Source organism: Zootoca vivipara, chromosome 1 (assembly GCF_963506605.1).
Source record: "Zootoca vivipara chromosome 1, rZooViv1.1, whole genome shotgun sequence".
Taxonomy (NCBI): Eukaryota; Metazoa; Chordata; class Lepidosauria; order Squamata; family Lacertidae; genus Zootoca; species Zootoca vivipara.
In genome coordinates, this window is record NC_083276.1 from 9,530,459 (window position 1) to 9,557,014 (window position 26,556).

Genomic DNA, 26,556 nt, shown 5'->3' on the forward strand with positions numbered 1-26,556 from the left:
AAATTCGCATCTACGCATGTCCGGAAGTGCATAGACGGCAGCCATTTTTGATGCCCATAGATGGGCGGAGCGACACCGGAAGTTGTGTCAACGCACTTCCTGACATGCGTACAAGCAACTTTTGAAGCCGGTGGCGGCCATTTTTGGTGCCCATAGAAGGGCAAAGCGACACCGGAAGTTACGTCGACACAACTTCCGGTGTCACACAGCTGCCGGTCCCGGATTCTGCAGTCCGGGACTTGGAAGGTAAGCTGTTGGCTGGCCTGGCTCTTCAATCCCTGGACTCCAAATCTTGGCCTCAGACTCTTGGCCTAGTGCCCCTGAGAGCCCGGCGCCCGGGTGCCCCGCACCCCTAGCACCTATGGGTAAGCCAGCCCTGTAGCCAATACTGAACTAGATGGCCCAATGATGTGAACAAGACAGTTTCCTATGCACTTTCTTCTAAAGTCACTCCAAGAAACCACCTTGCACTCCTCTGACCACACCACTGTTGCGGTGCTCTCCTTGACCTCTGAGCTTGCTGCTTTCCCCACCCCCATGCTATTGGATAAACTGCTATGATATCACAGCAATCTTTTGCCAATGGGTGTGACACAGTTCCCACCGGCTGCCATTGCATTAGCTGTCGGCGAGAGCCTGGATAGCTTTAACCCAACTTGGCCAAGAGGGGAAAGGAAGACCTCGAAAGCCTTAGAACTGGAGCTCCAAAATCAACAAACCACTTTGGTTCAAGCGAACCACATAAATATCGCCTTGATTTCGTGGACGATTTGTGCCCACAAATTGGTTTGGCAATTTCAGCGACCTTCCAGGCAAAGACAGGAGGTGGAACCTGCCACTTAGGGAGTAGGATCACGATTTCATTTATTTCTTTGATATATTTATATCCCACCTGTTTCTCCAAGGAGCTCAAAGTGGTGTGTTAGGCTGAGAGATGGGGACTGGCCCGCAGTGAGCTTCCAGGCTGAGCCCCAGGCCCTCGTCTGACACTTGGTTTACATTCTAAGGCAACCCTTAATGCATGGCCCAAATGAAATTTGCACACCTCTGAATTTTGCAGCGCAGTTCTCCAACCAATGTGGCCAGATATGTGTATATTAAAGGAGACTGTGCACACAGATTCACATATTAGTTAAAATAGTACAGGCAAGAACTGTTTTACACTTGTCCGATATGTGCACATGCGCATCAGCTTGAACCTGGAAGTGACCCGAAAATGTGATAAAAAGAGGTGTGGCAGCCTTATGCGTGCGGGGGTCCAGAAAATAACCGCCGTTCAAATTGGTCGCTGCCTGTATTCAAAATTAACTATACATGGGAAATTGTTTGCAAAGCTGTGTGTATTGAGAGATTTGTTCATTCCAATGATGCTCATAAATGTTACCCAGCTTCTAACCATCTCCAACTTTTATATTTTTTCCTAAAGATCGAAGGATTAAGATAATGTTAAGCGTTAGATGGGAAAGTACTAGTTCAACCAAGCTGGACTGAGAGTTTGAACACTGAAAGGCATTGGACATTGAAAAACAACAACCCATAACTACCTGTATGCTATTTTGGATTTTTATTATTGCAGATTTCCTTCCTGATTTTAATGCACGGGGTTTTATTAATAAGATGTTCTTTTCATGTTTTGTATGGAACCCTTAGGGGTTTCACGAACTATTTTGTCTGAGGATAAATTCCAAAAATCGATAGACTTCAAATCACAAAAGCAATTCAGGAAGAAATTCTGTGAAGCTCATTTCCATTGAGGCCAGTGTCACTCATGCAGGGGTACAAGCCTGACTGCAAAACTGATAATCATCAGTTTAAAGGTAAAAGCAAAGGGACCCCTGACCATTAGGTCCAGTCGTGACCGACTCTGGGGTTGCAGCGCTCATCTCGCATTATTGGCCGAGGGAGCCAGCGTATAGCTTCCAGGTCATGTGGCCAGCATGACAAAGCTGCTTCTGGAGAACCAGAGCAGCACATGGAAACGCCGTTTACCTTCCCGCTGTAGCGGTTCCTATTTATCTACTTGCATTTTGACGTGTTTTCGAACTGCTAGGTTGGCAGGAGCTGGGACCAAGCAAAGGGAGCTCACCCCGTCACAGGGATTCGGACCGCCGACCTTCTGATCAGCAAGCCCTAGGCTCAGTGGTTTAACCCACAGCGCCACCTGGGTCCCTCTAATCATCAGTTTAAGAGGAGCCTAATGTTGACCGTCAAAAGTGGAAAACCACTCCAGTTAAGGAGCAAGTGGAGCTCTGCACATAGAGTAATAATGAATTAAGTCGCATTTCAAGGACTGTGGTTGGATGAAGAGATGGTGAAGTGATGGAGTGGCAGAAGGGGGTTGGGGAGAGGATGAAACAGGCAAGGTGATGCCTTTCCCCCCCATATACAGGAGTTTGCATTCTAATGGAGAGCCTTTCCAGTCTCTTATAATGTGTTACTGAATAGTCTGACCAATTGGGTGTGAACCTCTGTACAGAACCCCTGTACAGGGAATTCGACCACCCCATCTGTATTTGGGGAGTCGCGAAGATCCCTTGTACATTTTCTACATTATTCCTGGTATAGATAAAATGTGGCAACAAATGATACAAGTGCCATCTTTAAAGTAGGGAGTACAAACTATATGCAACAAACGAGAAACACAAATGTCACACACTTAGTTTGATAGGGCCCTCATCCAAACGTAAGAGCAATATGGAATCTCCAACACTGGTTAGAGTAAGCTCATTTAAATCAATTAATTTAAGTCCACTGATTTTTTTGGGAGGTGGGGTGGGGGTGGGTCCATTTTTGAGTTTGACTGCATACACACTGTCCCCCAAGGAATTCTGGGCACTGTAGTTTGCCCCTCTCAAAGTTACAATTCCCAGCAAACTTTGCCAAGCGACAGCGCCCGGCATTCTCTCAATTTGACCATCTTGTTCTTTGCTTAAAAACGCACCAAAATGTGTGTTTTAGGTTAAAACATGTACAGAGTGCATATTTTATTTTTTAAGGGTAACATGATTGTAAAAATGCAAGCCACAAGGTAAAATGCAATAAAATAACGAAGTTTGTGCATTTAAAAAGAAATTACTGAATGATGCAAAAATGGAATTGGACTTACGAACATATGAGGCATTGACAAGTACTTGATATATTCATCCCTAAGTTAGAGATCATGGCCACTGGTCCCATCACCTCCTGGCAAATAGAAGGGGAAGAAATGGAGGCAGTGAGAGATTTTACTTTCTTAGGCTCCTTGATCACTGCAGATGGTGACAGCAGTCACAAAATTAAAAGACGCCTGCTTCTTGGGACGAAAGCAATGACAAACCTAGACAGCATCTTAAAAAGCAGAGACATCACCTTGCCTACAAAGGTCCGTATAGTTAAAGCTATGGTTTTCCCAGTAGTGATGTATGGAAGTGAGAGCTGGACCATAAAGAAGGCTGATCGCCGAAGATTTGATGCTTTTGAATTATGGTGCTGGAGGAGACTCTTGAGAGTCCCATGGGCTGCAAGAAGATCAAACCTATCCATTCTTCAGGAAATCAGCCCTGAGTGCTCACTGGAAGGACAGATCCTGAAGCTGAGGCTCCAATACTTTGGCCACCTCATGAGAAGAGAAGAATCCTTGGAAAAGACCCTGATGTTGGGAAAGATTGAGGGCACTAGGAGAAGAGGACGACAGAGGACGAGATGGTTGGACAGTGTTCTCGAAGCTACGGACATGAGTTTGACCAAACTGCGGGAGGCAGTGCAAGACAGGAGGGCCTGGCGTGCTATGGTCCATGGGGTCACAAAGAGTCGGACACAACTAAACCACTAAACAACAACAAGTTAGAGGAGCCTGCCGATGAATAGGAAGGGCTGCTTTTGTGAGTTGGCATCTTCACTTTCTGCTGCTGCTGCTCCTGGCTCCTCCTTCTGCGGGGAAGAGCCAGTGCCATCTGGACGATGCCATCAGTTGCCAGGAGGAGACTCTGCAGATCCAAGGAAAGGCTGCTCCTAAGGATTGCCTTCTTCACCAGCTCCAACCTCCACCTGCTGCTCTGTCTCTCCCCTGCCTCGTCCCCAGAGGGAAGAACCTGGAAGCTGGTTAGTGTCCCCAACGGCTCCACCCACCCACCCACCAACACGTAACATTTCTATTTTAGCTTTATATGGATTTTCATTGCAAGTTGTTTTGGGAGCCAATTTTTTTGCTGGAAAATATATGAATTAAATAAAGGGTTAGCGGCACCCTGATGGGGCAGGAGCAGCTGGTACTACAGGTGAAACTCGGAAAATCAGAATATCGTCGAAAAAGGCATTTATTTCAGTAATGCAACTTTTTATTTTTAATTTTTCTTTTAATTTTTTACAAATGCTTTCTTTTGGAAATTCCACAGTAATAAAACAAATAGTTACAATAATACAAAAATAAACATCGCTATTACATTTCATTAATTACATTCGATTTATAATTGACCCGCCTAACGGCAAATAATTACAATTACAACAAATAAAGGCTGGACATATCTTCCTTTGCTTGTCATGCATCTATCTCATAAATTGGTTTCACCTTTTAAGTTGCATTACTGAAATAAATGCACTTTTCGACGATATTCTAATTTTCCGAGTTTCACCTGTACATTTCCAGTATGGCAAGCCTTCCAGATCCTTGTATCATTGTGTCCAGGCATCATTCCAGCAACAGTTCATTGTGAAGTGCCTTATGGGAGCAGAGCTTCCTAGGTGCGCAGCCTGGGAGCCATTTTGGATTCACAGCTGTCATGGAGGCGCAGGTCAATTCTGTGTCCGGGGCAGCTGTCCAGTGCCATTTGGTATGCTGGCTGAGACCCTACCTGCCCGCTGTCTGTCTCACCAGAGTGGTGCTCTCCTGCTTGGACTACCAATGCGCTCTATGTTGAGCTACCTTAGAAGGTGACTTGGAAAATACAACTAATCCAGAACATGGCAGCTAGACCGGCGACTGGGAGTGGCTGTCAAGACCATATAACACCGGTCCTAAAGGATCTTCATTAGCTCCCAGTACGTTTCCGAGCACAAGTGTTGGTACCCTAAATGGCCTCGCCCCAATATACCTGAAGGAGAGTCTCCACCCTCATCATTCAGCCTGGACATTGAGGTCCAGTTTTCAAAATCTGCACCGTCCCTCAAGAGGCTGTATTTTATTATTTGTTTGTTTCATTAATTTTATATTCCGCTTGATTGTAAAAAACCCCCCAAAAAACCCTCAAAGCTGCTTTCCCGGTCTGCTGGCTAACCCAGAGCCTCATTAAAACCCTTTATCCTTGAATATAAAATGGAAGAATGGCATAAAGAGGTGTGGGATATAGGCATTACAGTGGTACCTTGGGTTGCAAACCCGATCCGTTCCGGGGTGCTATTCGCACACCGAAAAGTCTGCAACCCGAGCGGCGCTTTCATACATGCACGAAAGCGTGATAGAGCGCTTCTGCGCATGCATGCGCGGTGGAACCCGGAAGTAAACACTTCCGGGTCCGCCGCGTTCGCAACCCGGAAAAATGCAACCTGCAGCAGATGCAACCCGAGGTATGACTGTAACAATATATTAACATGGGCTGTTAAGGTAAGACGGGGAATACAGTATGCAGGATTTTGAGGAGATATGGAAAGAGGTGTTGAAATTTTGGGAGGTTGGATAGTTACAATGGAATGGTCTCCGGGATGGGGGTGCATATTGTTGCTGAAACTAGCTAAAAAAAAACCCCTCCTTAGCACCCCTAACTTCTCAAAAGCATGTTTTCCTCCCCTTTTAGCTGCTTCAGTAAAACCAAACCAAACCAAACCAAAAAACACCTTTATCCATCTTGACTCCATTAAGAAATTACATCCTGAAGTTGTCTGGGTGACATTTATACCGTGAAATCCTCCAGGAACCGCCTTGGTAACGTGACACAGTGGGAACGTCTTGGAAAGCTCTGCAAGAGATTCTCCAGCCATGCGGAAGACAAAACCGGCCTTAAAATACACTGGAGCTGTTCCTAGGCAAAATGGGACAGATAGCCAGTTGCTAAATATATCCACTGGGCTGCAAAGAATAAAAACAAGCAACAGTGGCCGAGCCAAAACAAGAGGCCCCAACTTGCCCTGCCCCATTTCCTCCCTCTCTATTCACTTCCAGACTGTTGCTATTTTGGGGTGGGATTAAATCACATACTGGCAAATTCAGGTTGTGCCATTAAGGGCTACATGCACGCCGTGAATATAAAACGCACACTCCCTGGAAAGAATCCTGGGAGTTGTAGTTTGTCAAGAGGCAGCAAGGGCTTTTACAATTGGTGGAGAGTGATAGGTCGCAGCCCTGGCCCTGAGTATAGATCAGGGATAGCCAACGTGTTGGCAAGGGTTAGCCAATGTGATGCTGCCAGCATGGATAGTGGTCAAGCATGATGGGAACTGTAGTCCCAACAGCCACTGGAGGGCGCCACACTGCTATAGATTGGAAAGCAGCAGTTTGAGTCTCCAATACAGCCTTCCCCCAGCCCTGGTGCTGACTTCCAAACAGCTTGGACTCGTGGGAGTTGTAGTCCAAGCCATCTGGAAGTTGGCACTGTGGGAATGTTGTGGATAGTAGGAGAGGATAGATTGATTAAATATTACAGTATCCTTCTTCACTCATGCTAGTGAGTCTGTAAAGGTAAAGGCAAAGGGACCCCTGACCGTTAGGTCCAGTCATGACCGACTCTGGGGTCGCGCGCTCATCTTGCGTTATTGGCTGCGGGAGCCGGTGTACAGCTTCCAGGTCATGTGGCCAGCATGACAAAGCTGCTTTTGGCGAACCAGAGCAGCACATGGAAATGCTGTTTACCTTCCCGCTGGAGCGGTACCTATTTGTCTACTTGCACTTTGACGTGCTTTTGAACTGCTAGATTGGCAGGAGCTGGGACTGAGCAACGGGAGCTCACCCCGTCGCAGGGATTCAAACCGCTGACCTTCTGATCAGCAAGCCCTAGGCTCTGTGGTTTAACCCACAGTGCCACCCGCGTCCCCTAGTGTGTCTGTAGCAGTGTATATTCCCCAGTATATAGAAGGAAGCTAGGTTGTAGATTCGTTTGAATCTCTTTACTTAAGCAATCCAATCTGGCTTTGTTCAGATTGGATTGTGTTCCTGGTAAGTCCCCTTTTATCCCTCCTAAAAAGAATAAAGACACAGCAGTCTTTTCTTAAAATTATGATAAGACGTTTGCTTACATTCAGTTCACAGGCAGGCTTTAGTTTACGGTTAGTTTACGGTTACAGATTAGAGTTTGAATTCATCCCATATGAGGATTGAGCCCATGTGCTGCTGGCTGAGAGCCAGCAGACAGCAAAAGCTTCAGTATCAGAAGAGAGCAGCAAAAGAGTCAAAGAGGAAGATGGCTGCGTGATCGGCCCTTTTATGGGGTCTCCCAGGGTCACGTTCATCTACCTGGTCACACACAGAGGGAGGATGCTCCAGACCAGGTGTGACAGGAAGTCCTCCTGGCTGGAGTAGCATCCCCCTATGTGTCCACTCTGGGCAAACAGAAAGCGTTGTACTCGACTGCTTATGTTACATCCCACAGCACCTGGCTGGGCAAGGTTGCAGCGAGGAGAGGTTTGCCTGGGAAATAGGGTCCTCTATCAGGGCACTATTTTATGTCTCAGACCAGGGCTACATGTGGGCTCTAAGGGCATATTGAACTGATTACTCTAGGAATTAAATCTGCATATGGGTAAAATATGCAATGCATTTTTGGGAGGGGGAATTATTGTTTTTGTTTCTGTTTCATTATGTATTTTGTGTTCTCATTTTGCATTTTTATGCTGCCTGTGATCTTCGGGTGAAAATGCAAATTTAATTAACAACCACAACAAGAGGGTTTCTGAAGCAAGACACAAGTTTTGTTTATAGAGACATGCTTGTCACAGCAGGTTGAGTCCCAGGAGAGGCATTCCTGCAGCGTGACGTATGAAATGGAAGGCATAATCCTTTGTAAGATGCTGATTGCCAATGGAACACTTTTTATAAGCACTTGCATTAACAATTCAGGTAGGTAGCCGTGTTGGTCTGACGCAGTCGAAATAAAAAATAGTCCAGTAGCACCTTAGAGACCAACTAAGTTTGTTCTAGGTATAAGCAACAAACTTAGTTGGTCTCTAAGGTGCTACTCAACTATTTTTTAATTTCGAATTTCGAATGCATTAACAATGATATCAATTTTTAATAATAATAATAATAATAATAATAATAATAATCTTGCTTTTTTGTAAAGATCAGCTGTCTGACAATCATTGGCACAATTTGAACCTATTGAAAGTGTTTTCAGTCAATTGATCTTTTTTAGACCAATCCATTGGGGTCACGAAGAGTCGGACACGACTAAACGACTAAACAACAACAGACCAATCCATTAAACACCCAAGCAGTAACATTAACAGACTGTTTAATTCCTTGCCAGTTCGCTTTCTGACGTTCGTTAGCATCTTGGGAAAACTTGTTATCCAGGCTAACGTTTAGCGCCGGACAAATCGCAATTAAAACAAAAAGCACCATGCATTTCCAGAGTTTTGAAAAGCTAGCGCTGAAGCTCATCTGATGATAGCCACCTCTGCTGCTTCCTAGCACAGAAAGTGAGTCACTTTCCTGAATCTTCTCTTGGCTGTAACGGTTTGGAGACAGTTGAAAGAGGCCCATTGCAGGATCGATCATAGTTTTGCAGTGTGGCCCTGGGGTATGTTGGTTAAGGGGCTTAGGAACTTCACGCCCAAGGGGCAAATTTGCCTCTCCAAGCCTCTCTACCTGGCAGAGATGGTGCCAGGAGGTGGGACTGCTGCGTTCCGGCCAAGCCATAATAATAATAATAATAATAATAATAATAATAATAATAATAATAATAATAACAACAATAATTTATTATTATTTATACCTTGCCCATCTGGCCGGGTTTCCCCAGCCACTCTGGGCGGCTTCCAACAGAAACATTAAAATACACTAATTTGTTAAACATTACAAGCCTCCCTAAACAGGGCTGCCTTCAGATGTCTTCTAAAAATCTGGTAGCTGTTTTCCTTTTTGACATCTGATGGGAGGGCGTTCCACAGGGCAGGCGCCACCACCGAGAAGGCCCTCTGCCTGGTTCCCTGCAACTTGGCTTCTCACAATGAGGGAACCGCCAGAAGGCCCTCGGAGCTGGACCTCAGTGTCCGGGCAGAACGATGGGGGTGGAGACGCTCCTTCAGGTATGCGGGACCAAGGCCGTTTAGGGCTTTAAAGGTCAGCACCAACACTTTGAACTGTGCTCGGAAACGTACTGGAAGCCAATGTAGATCTTTCAAGACCGGTGTTATGTGGTCTCGGCGGCCGCTCCCAGTCACCAGTCTAGCTGCCGCATTCTGGATTAGTTGTAGTTTCTGGGTCACCTTCAAAGGTAGCCCCACGTAGAGCGCATTGCAGTAGTCCAAGCGGGAGATAACTAGAGCATGCACCAATTTGGCGAGACAGTCTGCAGGCAGGTAGGGTCTCAGCCTGCGTACCAGATGGAGCTGATAGACAGCTGCCCTGGACACAGAATTGACCTGTGCCTCCATGGACAGCTGTGAGTCCAGAATGACTCCCAGGCTGCGCACCTGGTCCTTCAGGGGCACAGTTACCCCATTCAGGACCAGGGAGTCCTCCACACCTGCCCGCCTCCTGTCCCCCACAAACAGTACTTCTGTCTTGTCAGGATTCAACCTCAATCTGTTAGCCGCCATCCATCCTCCAACCGCCTCTCCCCTGCTGCAACCGCTGTTCTCTGACTTGGTTGCTCCAGCTGGCTTAGGAGAGGGGTGTACAGCCTTTGCCTGAGCTTCTCCCAAATGCAACAACACACAGAAGTCAAAGCCAGGCAGACATCGCCGGAACAAGGCAGAGAAAGCTTGCAGCTTTGTCCCGGTGCCACTAATGCAACAGCTGCGAGACCTGGAGACCCACCAAAACGTTGCGTCGGGAACCGGATGCCTTTGAAAAGCAGTTCTCCTGTGAAAGGAGGCATTGACTGGGGAGGCCGCTTGTGAGAAAGACTTAGCATCACCACCTGCCTGTTTCCTCTGAGAACCAAAGCCATCCCGAGAGCTTGTTTAGGGTAGTAAGTGGCTAACGCTGCAGTGCTAGACACACCTGCTCAGAAAGCAGAATCATAGAATTGCAGAGAGTGGGAGGGGACCCCAACGGTCATCTAGTCCAACCCCTTGGAATGCAGGAATCTCAGCAATGGAAGAGGCTGGCAGCAGCAGCCATAGATGCTCTCACAGGATGCTCTCTCGCTGCCGCCGCTTGGTACAAGGACTGGCTCACCCTCGTCCTTTTCTGAATCTTTTCCAGCTCTACAATATCCTGCATTATCCAAAACTGTACATAACATTCCACGTGCATTGAAACCATAGATTATCCTATTGGTGGTTTTATTTCCAGTCCCTTTCCTGCGGATCCTTAGCTCAGCCCGTACAGCATGAGACTCTTAATCCCAGGGTCTTGGGTTCGAGCACCACGTTGGGCAAATTATGCCAGCATTGCAGGGGGTTGGACTAGATGGCCCTCGCGGTCCCTTCCGACTCTACAATCCTATGATTTTTATAGAATTCTCCTTTTTCCACAGCTCCCACCCCCCCATCAACATCTTGTAAACTATTCCAGTATAGGGCTAGTTATGAACGCCCTTCTCCTGCACTTTAAACTGGTACAAAACAGCTGGGCAGTTGAATATGTTGGATGTTCATCACTTAAGCAGAAATGAGTTCCTGCTGAATTTGTGTAGGTCAAAAAACTCGCTCAAGGAATAAGAGTCTTCCCTGAAAATAAAAGTTAGCAACCATTTCTAAAAACTTATTGTCCTTTTAATTTGACTGTTGCTAAAAGTTCCTGCCACCCTAGCAGTTCAAAAGCACGTCAAAGTGCAAGTAGATAAATAGGTATTGCTCCAGCAGGAAGGTAAACAGCATTTCCGTGTGCTGCTCTGGTTTGCCAGAAGCGGCTTTGTCATGCTGGCCACATGACCAGGAAGCTGTGTGCCGGCTCCCTCGGCCAGTAAAGTGAGATGAGCGCCACAACCCCAGAGTCGTTCACGACTGGACCTAACGGTCAGGGGTCCCTTTACCTTTAAGTTTCATATTTTATTCTGACAAAATTGACAATTCAGTATGGTGAATAATGCATATATGTATATGTATATGCACGCTTTTGGAGATTCGGGTGGCAACATGAGAACGGGCCTTCTCTGTAGTGGCTTTGTGTCTGTGGAATGCTCTCCCCAGGGAAGTTCGCCTGGCGCCTTCATTATACACCTTTAGGCGCCAGGCAAAGATGTTTGTTTTCAACCAGGCCTTTGGTTGATCCAATTTACATCTTATGACCTTTTAAAAATGTGGTTTTTTGGGAGAGGGGCAACGGGGTGAGCTCCCGTTGCTCGGTCCCAGCTCCTGCCAAACTAGCAGTTCAAAAGCATGTCAAACTGTCAAAGTGCAAGTAGATAAATAGGTACTGCTCCAGCGGGAAGGTAAACGGCATTTCCGTGTGCTGCTCTGGTTCGCGAGAAGCGGCTTTGTCATGCTGGCCGCATGACCTGGAAGCTGTACGCTGGCTCCCTTGGCCAATAACACGAGATGAGCACCACAACCCCAGAGTTGGTCATGACTGGACCTAATGGTCAGGGGTCCCTTTACCTAGAATCATAGAATCATAGAGTTGGAAGAGACCACAAGGGCCATCCAGTCCAACCCCCTGCCAAAGAGGAAACACCATCAAAGCATTCTTGACATATGGCTGTCAAGCCTCTGCTTAAAGACCTCCAAAGAAGGAGACTCCACCACACTTCTTGGCAGCAAATTCCACTGTCGAACAGCTCTTACTGTACCTTTTATTGGGTTGTTGTTTTTATTTTTATTAGATATTTCGTGGTTTTATATCTTGATTTTATTCTGTGAACCACATTGAGACCCCTGAGTATCAGGTGGTATATACTTTCAAATAATAATAATAATAATAATAATAATAATAATAATAATAATAATAATAAACTGAAAGGCAATGCCAGAAGTCAGCAGGGGAAAAAAATTTCCAAGTGATATACACACCCACACAGAGGGAAAAACCACCTTTCTGCAGAGTCAGAATATAATTAGTGCCGGCGGTTGCTAAGGTGAGGCAGCTCTCAGGTTCTGACTGGCCGCTCCCTGCAGCTGTAACCTTCTCCTGGGGCAGCTGGGTGGGGCGGAAGTTGCTGGGATAAAGTTTGGCTTAAGATAAATAAAACAATTGTTGAATCAAATTTCCCTGTTTTTAACCAGCCACATCTTTGAGCAAAGCCCATAGCAGTTGCGAAACAAACCCCCAAACCTTAATCTTTATGACACGACAACCCTGTAAAGTACAGTGGTGCCTCGCAAGACGAATTTAATTCGTTCCGCGAGTCAATTCGTCTTGCGAAAAATTCAGCTTGCGAATCGCGGTTTCCCATAGGAATGGATTGAAATTTCTTTTTTTGCCTATTGGAACGCATTAATTAAATTTCAATGCATTCCTATGGGAAACCGCGATTCGCAAGACGAATTCATCTTGCGAGTCACCATCAGATCGCAAGATGCATTCGTCTTGCGAAAAATTTGTCTTGCAGGGCATTCGTCTTGTGAAGTACCACTGTAAATCAGTATCATAACTGCGTCTGCCATAGGCAAAGCATCATCTACTGGAAGTCATGTGAAGTCATCTCTTTTTGCTTAGGATTTCCCTGACCTAGAAGAATGGACCTTGTTATTTATGAATTATTCTTGTTGTTTTACCTGTTTATTTGTGTGTGTGTGTGGTTTTTTTTTTTAATGCTGTTTTCCGGGCTCTGATGTTGTATCTCACTATTTTATTCTGTAGTTTTGGAGTTTCTGCATTATTTTTGTGTACTGCTTGAGGACATTGAAAACATTAGGCGGATTAGGAATGGCTTTACTTTAATTTTTCTAATTAAAAAATGTAAAACATTGGGGTGCAGAAGTTGAAAGTCGGCAGCTCCCCTACAGATATGGTCACTGTGGTCCAAATTATTATTATTATTATTATTATTATTATTATTATTATTATTATTATATTTATTTATACCCCGCCCATCTGGCTGGGTTTCCCCAACTACTCTGGGCAGCTTCCAACAATACCAAAATACATTAAAATATCGCAGATTAAAAACTTCCCTAAACAGGGTTGCCTTTAGGTGTTTTCTAAATGTCAGGTAGTTGTTTATCTCCTTGACCTCCGATGGGAGGGCATTCCACAGGGCGGGCGCCACTACAGAAAAGGCCCTCTGCCTGGTTCCAATCCTCCCCTCTCTGGGCCTAGCCTCCCCTCTCTGGGCCTTGATTCTTCCCCTCCTGGCGTCCAACTTTGGTATGGAATCAGCTTTGGTAGTCCCTGTGGACAGTGCTGTTTGGTACCCACTGAGACTGGTGCGTTGGAAGAGAGCCTACAGGTGGCGCCAGAGTTTCCTCCCCATCCTCGAACTGGCCCATTGGCAGACCAGCTCTGTGTTACACAGATGTCTGCAAACATGGCATGAAGGCTGGCAAGATCAACTCCACCGTGTGAGAATCCTTTGCAGATGATGACTGCAGTGCCTGGGGACAGACAGGTCGTGCATCCACAGCAGTGACCAGAGGAGGAATGAGTGCAGACAGAAGAAACGCCGTGGTGCATTTGCAGCAGCACAACCGGAAGCCTTCATCTGCCCTGGCTGCAACAAAACATGTCTCTCCCGTATCGGTCTCCACAGCCGCAGCAGGCACTGTAACTCTCCGACAGTTGGACTTTAATCCCGAAGGCGCACTTCTCCTTTGCCTCCCAAGACAGATGGAAGACAATAACCTGACTGCTCAGTTCCACAAGGACAGGATGGAAATAAATGGAGGAAAGCGACAGACAGCGGCACCCCTAGGACAGGTGGTAAGAGGGGAGGCAGGCGGGGGCTTGCTGTGGGCAAGCTGAGACTGATGGGCCCTGCTCCATTCACCCTAATGCAGCGTTTCTCAACCTTTTTTGGGCCACGGCACACTTTTCTATGGAAAAAAATCCCGCAGCACACCAACTCTGTGCCACCCTATATTAAGTTTAGTTTGGAGGGGAGACGTACCGGTAAAGGCTTCCTTTCTGGCGGGTCAGCGACGTGACAGTAGTGTGCCGCGGAACACTGGTTGAGAAACGCTGCCCTAATGGACCAGGGTTCATATTGACTGAGAAAACTTATTTCTGTGTTGGTCTTACAGGACCTCCCGGGGGCCTGTGGTCGTTTGGACCGCAGCTTTCTGCTAAGCTAAGTGGAACATGTGTTTGTGGCGCTGTTTGGACTTGGTTCTCCAGTAACTTTGTACGCCAAAGGGTGATCCTGTTAGCTCATCTCCATAGGAACTGGTTTGGGAAGCTCCACAATAGTCACCGAGGCTACTAAATATCGGTGTATGAAGCCACTGAACGAGATCACCAGGAGCTGATAGGATTGGGCATTACTGATTTGCTGAAATCAAGGAGTAAGTATCTTCCCAGAGGGGGAAAAGTTGGCTTGATCCCGACATTGGGTGGAATGTACCGGTATCTCCTGCTTATGATGGCACCTGTGGAAGGCTTTCATTTGCAGAGCTCAGGGATGCATTTGGTATCTATGGGGCGAGACAATCTTTCAGGTATCTGGGCCCCATATTTCATACGCAGCCAGTGCAATTCTTTCCACGGCCGGGTAAAGTGTTGGCAATATTCTGCTCCACTGAGTCGCCACATTTAGCACCAGCTGCAGCTTCTGGACCAACCTCAAGGGCAGCCCCATATAGGGTACATTGCAGTAATCCAGCCTGGATGAAACTGGTCAGGCTATGCTGGCCCAGAAATGGCTGTAGCTCTTCCACCTGAAGCTGGTAGAAGGCTCTCCTAGCCACCACGGTCAACTTAAGATGCAAGTACTGATCCATAACTGTAATGGGAACTGATAGTAGTATTTTTTTGGTTACTATTGTTTTCTTATCTCCCTCCCCTCCCCGTTCTTTAATAATTTCCCCCTTCCTTTGTTAAAATCGCAATTAATATATATATTTCTGCCAATCATATAAACAAAATGAAACACAGCTCAGTTGGTTAGAGCATGGTGTGGATAATGACAAGGTTGCAGGTTTGATCCCTGTATGGGACAGCTGCGTATCCCTGCATTGCAGGGGGTTGGACTAGATGACCCCCAGAGTCCCTTCCAACTCTTATGATTCTATGTAAACACCATGCTCACACATCACTGGTCTCACAAGGTCAGTGTTGCTAGCTTAACAAGGGAAGGGGAACTATTTGTACTCTTCCTTTCGGCTTCTTGAATTATTAGTTCAGCAGCTAACTCACGTCTCCTGATCCTGCCCTGTCCAACCCCCCCCCCCATGCCCAATAGCTCCGCTCAGAGCACTGCAGAACTGATGGGCCACAGATCCCCCACTTCAGATACACAGTATATATAAAAGAGAATGGAAGGAGCATACGGTATAGGAAATCACTAACTAAAGCATCCTTGGCAGATATGTGTTGTTGCACGCCATCTCCGAGCGGTGTAAGACCCCAGGGGTTCCACCAGCTTACCCAGGGGGCCATAGAATCATAGAGCTGGAAGGGACCCCTAGGGTCATCTAGTCCAGCCCCATGCAATTCAAGGTTCGTTTCCTTGGAATGAGGGACGGCAGAGACTGTGGTTGTCTTTGTGATATTTGGTTTATATACACACATACTTGCAACCTGCGTCATACGGTGGAGGGGCTCGCAGACCCAAAGATCTTGCTTCACTCTCAGTCACAGCCTTGGATTCTAGCAGAAAGCAAGCATGGCTCTCTGCCTCCTAGCTTCTGCCTGTAGCCAGCTTCCAGTTCACACACACACACACACACCACTGGGGCATGGGTGAGGAGGGGGAAAGGCCCACCCATTTGCCCAGGACAATCACATTTACCATATCTAGATGCTTGTGGTAGGACAAGATATTTTGAGAGGTATTTATATTTCAAAGTCTTTTATTAACAGGCCTAGATCCAAGCTCAAAGCCTCTTGTTTATGGCCCGCTTCCCAAGTTACTTTGGGTGGCTATCTCGCCTGAGCATCAGAACTGCGTGAGCTGGGATTTCGAAGGTTTCTCCTCCTGCTCCATCTTCCCGATTGCAGAAGTTCACGCTGCCGTGATTCGGGAGTTCCTGGATCACACGCGCGCACCTGTTCCTAGGTGGCAAGGCTGCCCCGCGCAGCATCCGCGCCTCCCTTTCTAAGGACAACCCGTGGCCGCTGCCAGTGGATCGGGCGCAAAATCTGCGCAGAGCGCTTACGTCCTTGCCAAAATCCCCACGGTGCACAATTCCACTCACCATTAAGTAAGCCCGCAGGTGCCCTCCCTGCTCCTCCTCCCGGCCTTCCCCGCCACGTGCTGTTTGTTTGTTTGCGCGCTGGCCGGGCCGAGGCGGGCGGCGAGGAACTGCACGCTAGGCCGGGAGCGAGAAGGGCGCCTCCTTGTTCCTTCTCTCCCGGGGGCGGACTGTCGGGCCGACGGCCAAGGCAAGGCGAGGCGCTCCAACCCCCGCGCGCTCCCTTCTTTCCATCCGGGGCGGCCGCCGCGATCCCGCCGGAGAACCGCAGGCAGCAGCGATCGATCGGGCCGAGCGGGACCGGCTCCGGGGCGTGGTTTGCGCGGCAGAGGGAGTCGGAAACCCCCCGGCGCGGCGGGGAAGGAGAAGGACTCCGGCGCCAAGGAAAGCCCCGCTCTTCCATTCCCGCCCACCAGCGACCTCCCCAGCTGATCCGGAGCGGCTGCCCCCTGCAGACCCTGGGCTGGAGCGCGCGGGCAAAGAAAAGTGAGCCCACTCTTTCTCTCTCTCTCTCTCCTCCCTCCGCGCGCAAAGGAGAGTCCGCGGTTGTTGGGGAGGGTCCCCGGGCGTCGCTGAACCGGCAGCGGGGGAAAGGAGAGGGCCTTGCTCGGGGCAGCAGCGAAACTCTGCGCTGGGAGCGCGCCTTGTGCGTTGATGGTGGCACGATCTTTGCATGGGTGGATTGCCTGGAGTTTGGAGAATTTACCCAGCTCCTTGCGTGCGCCTTTGGTGAAGTTTTTGGAGCAAAGCGAAAGCAAAAGAGCGCTCGAGGGTGGGGGCTTGGCAGAGATTGGAGCGAAGAAGGGAGGGGGAGATTTGTTTTTTTATTTTTAATAGAATTATCAGAGAAGGGCAGTTATTGATGCGGCCTTTAAGAATCATACTTGGGGAGTTCCGGGCGGCAGAATGGGGCAGCAGATATTAGGAGGCAGCGACCCGAAAGCCACCCCCCTTTTTTTGCCCCCAGATTCCTGGGCTCCGGAGGGAAAGAGGCGAGCGCCGCTGCTGCTGCTCTCGGGCGCCTTTTCGAGAGCCTCTCCCTCCGCGCCAGGGCGGGAAAGGAGCTCGGGCGGCAACGGAGGCGGGAGCCATTTGTTCCCGTGGGATTTGAAAGAGAAAGGAAAAGGCTGGCGGGATGGAAAGCCCCTCCTCGTCTTTCTCCCTCTCCCCCATCACACCCCACCCCCATCGGGCTTGAGCTTGGCGCGGATGTTGGGGAGCGTGGCCCGCGCGGATCGGGACCGAAGCGCGCAACTTGAGCGCGTTTCCTTCTCCCGCGGTGAGGCGCGTCCCTCCCTCCCCCGCGCGCGGCCACCACTTGTTAGGCGAGCCCTCTCCCGCGCCTGCGATGTGATTGGCTGCCTGCTCCTACCTGGCCCCCTTTGTTGTCTGCCGCTGCCTTTGTTCTTCCCTAGGTGTCCGTCCCACCTTTCTCCCTTCCCCTCCTCCCCTGCCGAAAAGACGTGAACTCGGGAGGAGGACTGCAGCCCCTGGGCGCCTCTGCTCGGGGGAATCCCTCGGAGTAAACCCGCCCAGAGATCTAGGACGGGGCGGGCTGGGGTTGCAAGGAGGCAGCTGCCCCAGTAACAAAAGACGCGTGTGACATTTTGAGATTAGCGGTGTTTGTTTGTGTCATGGGCGTTTGTAGGCAGGAGATGCAACGGGATGCAGCCTTTTCAGAATGGAAGGACCAGGAAAGAGGGCGTCTTTTAAATACAGCTGTCAGCTGCAGTATAGGAAGGCGTAAAGAGCGGGTTCTGCTTTATCTGTGTGTGTGTGGAGGTCTGGTGGAGTAAGAAAGGAGAGATTTGCTTGGTTTGCCAACTGTGAAGTTAGCAAAACCTAATTCATTAAATCCATACTTAACACCTTTCAGGGCAAAACAACAACAACCCCCCAACCCCAAGGGAGGTTTGAAAAATTTCAAAAAATAATTTAAATGCAATTTAAAGCACTCAAAAATCAGATTGCACAAATCAGCAATAAAATGCTGGATGAAACATTTGCATGTTTTTGAAAAGCAACCGAGTCTGTCCATTATTCTTGAGGTTAGAGTAGGCATCCCCAAACTTCGGCCCTCCAGATGTTTTGGACTACAATTCCCATCTTCCCTGACCATTGGTCCTGCTAGCCTGGGATCATGGGAGTTGTAGGCCAAAACATCTGGAGGGCCGCAGTTTGGGGATGCCTGGGTTAGAAGAGGATCCCAGAAATGTGAAAGAGCAAACAAAATAGTTTAGAGGTACTGTACATAGATGTGGCACAACATCTCAGGAGGCCATGGAATTGCTGCTTGAGTTATGTTGTTGTTGTTTAGTCGTTTAGTCATGTCCGACTCTTCGTGACCCCATGGACCAGAGCACGCCAGGCACTCCTGTCTTGCACTGCCTCCCACAGTTTGGTCAGACTCATGTTGGTAGCTTCGAGAACACTGTCCAACCATCTCGTCCTCTGTCGTCCCCTTCTCCTAGTGCCCTCAATCTTTCCCAACATCAGGGTCTTTTCCAAGGATTCTTCTCTTCTCATGAGGTGGCCAAAGTATTGGAGCCTCAGCTTCACGATCTGTCCTTCCAGTGAGCACTCAGGGCTCCTTCAGAATGGAGCTTGAGTTATGGCCGAGGTCTAAATTGTTTCATCCTAAGTTTCGAGAAATGGTCAATCTCAACACTCACGTGCTTTGAACCCGACCCTCATTCTGCAAAATGTTCTTGCATTCAGCTCTCCAGTTGTCCTGATGGGAAGATTGAGAGTGGGTTAAAGTGGGGGAATCCCATGTAAGCAAGGGAGAGGAGACTATTATTCCAGCCTACCTCCACAGGTGTGCTCTTCTGAAGGTGTAGCTCCCAGCTGGAGCCTCTCCACTGCCCCAAACTCAGTAGGTGGACTTAGGCAAGCCACTCACGCTTAACCTCACCTCTTCACCTGCAGTGCTGGAGCAATAATTCTGCCCTGCCATGCAGGGCTGTTGTAAGGATTACTGAGATAAAATGTGGGTGCCAAATGTGGGGTGCAGGGCCTGTGGTTAGGGATCAACCCAGCCTACCATTGGCTCTGGCTCCACCCACTGTTGGTTGTGGCTCCCAGTGAACTTTTCTTGTGGGTCTATCAACCTTCGTAGGAATATAGTGCCCTGCCCTGCTGTAAAGTGAAGGCTGGATACTGTTAAGGGGATGGTTCTCAACAGAGGAGTGTGTGTTTCTTGCAGGAAGCCTTTTCTTCTCATGCTTTAGTGTGTGAGCTGAGGGATTTTCTTCTCATGCTTTAGTGTGTGAGCTGAGGGATTCACAAGCAGAGCCTGGCAGAGGCTGAGGGTCAAGTTGGCATCCCTCTGTCCCCGTAGGCAGTGGAGGAGTGTGCCTTTGGGGGTGAAGTCAAATGGTTGGAACAGGGTCAGCAAGGTTTATCTTGCCTGGGCTGGATCGGTCCCGCGGAGATCCCTCCGTGGGCTGGGTTGTGCCCGCAATTTTTGGCGTGTGTGCATGCGCAGACGCGATTTCCACCGTCTGCACATGCACAGACGCGATTTCCAGTGCCATTGAAGCGAGTCCCCGCGCTGGTTTAGCGCAGCGCGCATGCGGGCAACTCACTTCGGGGGCAGCTTTTGGGCCGGTCAGACGACCTACGCAGGCCACTTCTGCCCCATGGCCTTAGGTTAGTGTCCCCTGGGCTGGAAGGTTGCAGCACCTGCTGTGGCTGTAAAGATCGATATGGGAGAGACATGTTTTGTTGCAGATGGGGCAGATGAAAGCATCCAGTTGCGCTGCTGCAGATATACCATGGCGTTTCTTCTCTCAGTGCACCAGTTATCTCCCTCCCTCCTCTGGTCACAGCTATGGCTGCACGAACATGTCTGTCTGTCTCCAGGCACTGCGTTCATCCGCAAGGGGCCCCCACATGGCGGGGTTGATGTTGCCAGCCTTCATGTCATGTTTGTAATGCAGAGGGTGAAGGCAGGTGTAACATTTAGAGCAATGGGGCAATCTCAAACTGGCATCTTTGTGCCCAATCCAAGCCTTTTCGTGACTCTCCAAGATTAACTTCTCGCAAAGATGGTTTTGCAAGTTTGACAGCCAGTGCAGCACAGCGGTTAGACAAGGGGTCACCAACCTTTGGGGGGGGGGGGCCTGTAGGCACATAAAGAATTGTGAGAGAATGTCATGGGCACCTCATCTGTGATAGTTTCCTGCCAGTTCACTCTCCCTTCCAACACACACAGAGAAAACACACAGACAAACTATTTGCTTTCCCATGAGGTCTGAATATAAGTCAGATCAGGTAGAAGTAAAATGAATTTGCATGATTATATTATTATTATTTGTATTGTATAATGTCATCCACAAAACCCCCCCTGGCAATCAAATAAAGCTTTAATTTTTGTAGGCGGCACAGTAAGAAAATGCGGATCCAGATCTTGCCAGGACCACAACAACATTGGTCCAAGGCACCCAAAAATGATACTGATGGGAAGGTGACTTTGTAGGCTGCTTTGAGCTTCTTGGAGGAGAGGTTGGAAGCATGACGTACACATAAAACTAATTGGGTGAGCCTCTAGTATCACCATCAAGAAAACCAAATAAAAAAATCCTTCCAGTAGCACCATAGAGACCAACTAAGTTTGTCATAGGTATGAGCTTTCGTGTGCATGAACACTTCTTCAGTTTGGAGCCGTTTTCCATGTCTTAATTAAATTAATGAGGTGTGTATGAAATTCACGAATGTCGGTGTGTGTTTCAAAATTTTAAAAAAGCAGAGTTGGCCAGAAACATAGGCAGATGGGCAAAACTGGCAGCTCATCGAGTATTGGTGTGCATGCCTGTTGTTTCATTCTTGGAGAGGAAGCCAAGCTGGTCTTACTACAGCTTCTCACCTGAGCTGACTATTAGTGGCTACAGGATATGGAGACATCCTAGCCGATAACCAAAGGCTATGCCAAAAAAAGTTGCAAAGTGCCTTAGGGGAGGGCAGAGAAATGTCAGAGGAGGCGCTGGCAGCTGAACCCATTTCCCAACGCTTCACTTTCCTCCTCCAGCCCTTCCTTCCAGCTGCTTTCCCCTGCCAGATGCTAAACACGCTGAACAGGGTTGGAGCTCAGTAGTGGAGCAGGTGTATGCAGAAGTTCACCAGTTCAATCCCTTGCATTTCCAGGTAGAGCACAGAACACCAGTGATAAAAACATTTTTTTTAAAAAAAAATACTGACAGCCTAATATTAAAATAGTCGTCATAATAACAGTCTATCCCCCCACATCTTCACAGAATCATAGAATTGTAGAGTTGGAAGGAACAATGAGGGTCATATAGTTCAATTCCTGCCGTGCAGGAATCCTTTGCCCAATGTGGGTCTCAAACCCATGACTCTGAGATTAAGAGTCTCATGCTACCCCTCTCTTGCACACAGTCTCTCCGCCTGTGAAGCTGTTTGGCAGAGAGTCTTGATTTGCAGGGCGAGAAATGCTTTTCTGTAGAACGCTGAGATTGCCTCCGGCTGCTGCTGTTCCTCTCGAGGGATTGGCAAATGCACCCCTCTGCAAACTATTACTGTACATACCTCACAATTAATAACTATTAATCATAATAGAATTGTTAATACAGTGGGTCACATCCAGCTGTTCTGCTTGTGCAATGGAACTTTCCCATTCCTCTCCTGTCCCATCCCATCCAGTACCCCCCCCATGCAGTCTTAAAATCTGTTGCAGAGTGTTGGAAGACCCTCTAAAGCAGATTTTGAAGGGGGGGGTGTAGAAGGAGAGGAAGTCCTGTTGCGTGAGTGGAATTTTGCACACACAACAACGGAGGCGACCCAATATTTCTTAAGCTTTTCAGGTTGCATTACATAATGAGTGTGCAGCAACTGAAGTAGTCGGCTGCATTACTGGGCAATGACCTCATGTTCTTAAAAATATTTTTTTTTTTTGGTCACTGTCCGTTGGTTTGCGCCCTGTGCATTTCAGAGCAGAAGCGAACGATGTTTGCTCATGTTTCTTCCTTGTCGTTTCCACGCATGTCATGGCCACTCAGATCAGACTTCGTGTTCCTCTTAAACTTGCCTGCGTCGCTATGTTGGAACGCCTTGAACTACACAAGCCCGTGATCATGTAAAATGGAAGTCTGTTAGAAACACGTAGGCAGGCAGGGATCTCCAAAAAGCCCTGCCGTAATGAGGAATTCCTTTAGCGGCTTTGGATGTGGAGGACGGCTTGCCCAGACTTGAGGCAAAATGAAGTGGTGAAATTTGAAAACAGGCGTGAAAATATAGGCTTCTCTGAACAGTATTAATTGTAATGCATGAACCTCTTTTGAGACGATTCCTCGAGACTTATTTCCCCACTCCTCCAAGTTTGTGATATGGATGTACGGAAACTTAGCAAGTGAAGTTTTCCCATAAAATGATGAGAAAGACTTCGTCATATCGTTCTGCAGGGAAAGGCCTAATCAGAGTTGCCAACTCTCCCACTGAGCTCTGCAGCTGTACCATTCATTAACTTGACATTAGCAGGAGATTTTGGGAAGGGTCAAAGCTCAGTGGAAGAGAATGTTCTTTACATAAGGTCTTGCATTCAATCCCCAGCATCTCCAAATAGGACTGGGAGAGAGCCATGTCTGAAATACTGGAGAGTAGTAAAATGCAGCTTCTTCTGTTCATTTCCATGTCCTCCTCCTTTGCAAGGTGTGTGTGTGCAGGGAGAGATCAAAAGCTTCCCCTTTTGGTTTTGAATAAACCATAGTTTAAGGAACCATAGTTTAAGAAAGCTGCTCATTTTTAACAGACTTTTTTTTACAAATAAACTACAATAACACGAACAAGTGAAGTTTTATCAATGTCCTCATTTGTCCTCTGAAGAAGTGTGCATGCACACGAAAGCTCATACCAAAATAAAAACTTAGTTGGTCTTTAAGGTGCTACTGAAGGAATTTTTTAATCTCATTTTTCATGACACTCAAACAGGGAAATTGCAGTTTGATCAATCCCTCCAAACCACAGTTTGATCATTCTTTGAAATCCTGTTTTGGAACGATCGTCTTAACCACAGTTTCCCAGTTTGGATGTCACAGTGAACTGGTTTGACCAAACCAGGAAGTGTTCTGTTAAACTGAATCCATGATGGAAAAGGAGGGAGTATATATGACTTGTTTTCGATCCAAACCAAAACTTAAACTGCAACAAAAACTGCTTCTCCCTCTCACTTGCTGAAGGATGTCACCTTTCAAAAGGCAGGGGAGAGAGAGTTCCAGCCATCAAGGACCACTCAGATCCTGTTGTTGAAGTCCCTGACCAGCCAGTCATTCCCTGTCCTCAGTAAGCCAGACAGCTAAACCCATTAACGTGTTTTTCCCCTCGTGCTTTTCTGGGCAAAGAAAAACAACAACAAACACTGCTAAAACTCTCCTTCCATCCTAAATATAATTGGCTCTGAGTATTTTAAAGGGATGCTGTTGAGGCAGCTAGGCCTAATGGATACTGCACAGCTGGTGACACACCTGAGTCCACGAAGGGTCCAGTAAACCCCCTTTCTGATAGCTGCTTTAGATTGCAAAAGAGAGGGGCTTGCTAAGCACCTTTCACGCCACAAAATGTGGCTGATGTGCTTTGGGAAGGAAAATATGTTTGTTTTCTGTCCCAAATGTTTTGGTGGGCAGAAACCATTCTGTTTGGGATTGGTAAGCCGAAAGCATCAAATCCCCTTAAAAATGGCAGTGGGCACTTCTGTTCAAAATAGGCTGGGTTTCCTTATTTATCCAGGATTGTCAACCAGCCAAGTTTATGTTACTCTAATTGCCGGCCACCTCCTCCTTCCTGTCTTTGTAAATAAGCTGGTTTTTGAGCAGTGTTGAATGTGAGGGGAGTAGAGGAAGCCCTGCTCATTCCTCATTTGTTTTATGGCATTCCTTTGGTTCTGCTGCTGCTGTTATATTGCTTTTATTTATTGCTGTCTACCAAAAAAAAATGCTCTTTGCAAATAAATAAGCCAATTTGCAAATATATTGTTGCAAAAGCCGGGTGCCTGCCTCTCTTTCTGCCAAGCGATGGCAAGAGCCCATGGGTTCCCAGGCACACACACACAGGGTCCGTGTCCCTTTGTCGTGCTTCAATAAATATGGTTTATTTGCCTATTTACACCTTCAGGAACGCAGGTGGTGCTGTGCGTTAAACCACAGAGCCTAGGGCTTGCTGATCAGAAGGTCGGGGTGAGCTCCTGTTGCTTGGTCCCAGCTCCTGCCAACCTAGCAGTTCGAAAGCACATCAAAGTGCAAGTAGATACAGTGGTACCTCGACTTATGAATAACTCTACTTACAAATGTTTCTACTTACAAACGGAGCTCCGTCCGCCATCTTGGATGCGGTTTAGATAGGATTTTTTCTACTTACGAATTTTTAGATAGGGTTGCTTCGACTTACAAATTTTTTCTCCCAATGCATTCCTATGGGATTCAACCTACAATTTTTTTTCGACTTGCGAATGTGCGTTCGGAACGCATTAAATTCGTAAGTAGAGGTACTACTGTATTGGTACCGCCCCAAGCGGGAAGGTAAACAGCGTTTCCGTGCGCTGCTCTGGTTCGCCAGAAGTGGCTTTGTCATGCTGGCCACATGACCTGTACGCCGCCTCCCTCGGCCAATAATTCAAGATGAGCGCCGCAACCCCAGAGTCAGTCACGACGGGACCTAATGGTCAGGGGTCCCTTTACCTTTACCTTTACACCTTCAGTCTGCATGGAGGGAGTCCAGATCTTACAGCATACACATTTCCAGAGGCAGCAGCGCAGGCAACTTCAAGCTGCCTCCCTCCAAGATGGATTTCAGCCCTCCTTTTTCTGCTTCTTCCTCCCAACAACCCTTGTTCAAAAACACACCCCATCACCATCACTCTGTTCATACCTCAGGACAGTAGGAAGGGAGCTTCCTTGTATTGGCAAAGCCCTCAATGGCCCTCAGTTGTTCCCTTAATGGTCCTCCCTTGGCCGTGCTACCCAGGAATTCCTCTGCAGCTTATATTTCTCCCTTCCCACCCCAAATGCAACCCTAGAATTTATTAATTTCTAGGGTTTATCCAAAATAAAAAAATTCCTTCCAGTAGCACCTTAGAGACCAACTAAGTTTGTCATTGGTATGAGCTTTTGTGTGCATGCACACTTCTTCAGATATCTGAGTTGGTCTCTAAGGTGCTACTGGAAGGAATTTATTTTGTTTTGACTACGGCAGACCAACATGGCTACCTACCTGTAACTAGGGTTTATCCTAAATCTATAACAGTATAAAACACCGCACAGTTTGTGAGTCATTTAAAGCCAAACGCATTGAATAAAACGCACTAGAACAAATTTGAAAGTTCTTCGTCCGACAGAAAATAAAAAGGACGTATCCTACCACACCCCTGAAAGATAAGAACACAAGAAGATCGGGTCAATGGATCAGGCCAATGGCCTGTCTACTCTGGCACCCTTTTCTCACAGTGGCCACGCATGACCACAGAGCCTCTGACCACTTACCTCCATGAGCTTGTCTGATTTCTCCTGTGGGGCCACCCAAGTTGGTGGCCGTTGCGACATCTTTTGCTCTTTCGTGAATAACTTTATTTCGTCTGCCCTGAATCTCCTAAAATTCAGCTGCTATGGATGTTTCCCGTACTAGTATTATGAGAAAGGGAGGAAAACCTTTCCCCTATCCACATAACCTTGCACGCCTCTGTCATGTCCCCTCTTAATTTTTCTCTTAAACCCAAAATGTTACCACATTTCCTTGTTGTTGTTAACTACCACAAACAGGCCTATAAATCATGGGGCGGTACAGACTAACAATGCATAGGAAAAAAAGAACCATTTATCCTCCTACAAAGTGCTTTCCATCGTGCTCTAAGACATTTTGATTCCTCCCATTTGTGGTGGGGGGATCTGTTGCTACATCTCTCTTGGCTGTGCCTCCCTCCCCTCTTTCATCTTTTAAAATCGGCATTAATATTTATATGCATTTTTTTTGCTTTGTTTTCTAGTCTTCAAATCGCTTTTTTAAAAAATACGGTACTTGGGAGCTCAGATAGATTTGCCTAGCTAGCAAAAACCCTGAAATATTGTGTGTGTGTGGGGTGGGGGGTATGTTATAATGGCTGTAACAGTAAGTTGAGACCCTCACATCTGTTTCTTAGGAACTGGCTTGGGTACATGTGGCCTCCAACCTGAAAATGTAGGTTATGTTCAC

General features: G+C 47.5%; 1 protein-coding gene across 4 annotated transcripts in view; it reads left to right on the forward strand.

The window, feature by feature from the left end:
- Nucleotides 1-16,239: 16,239 nt before the first annotated feature.
- The window catches only part of SYNE2 (spectrin repeat containing nuclear envelope protein 2), a 233,425-nt gene continuing 223,108 nt past the window's right edge, over nt 16,240-26,556 (forward strand). For all 4 annotated transcript variants that reach the window (XM_060271444.1, XM_060271437.1, XM_060271442.1 and 1 more), the window contains exon 1: nt 16,240-16,848. The gene's annotated coding sequence lies outside the window, so the exon portion shown is untranslated. The remainder of the gene's footprint in view (nt 16,849-26,556) is intronic.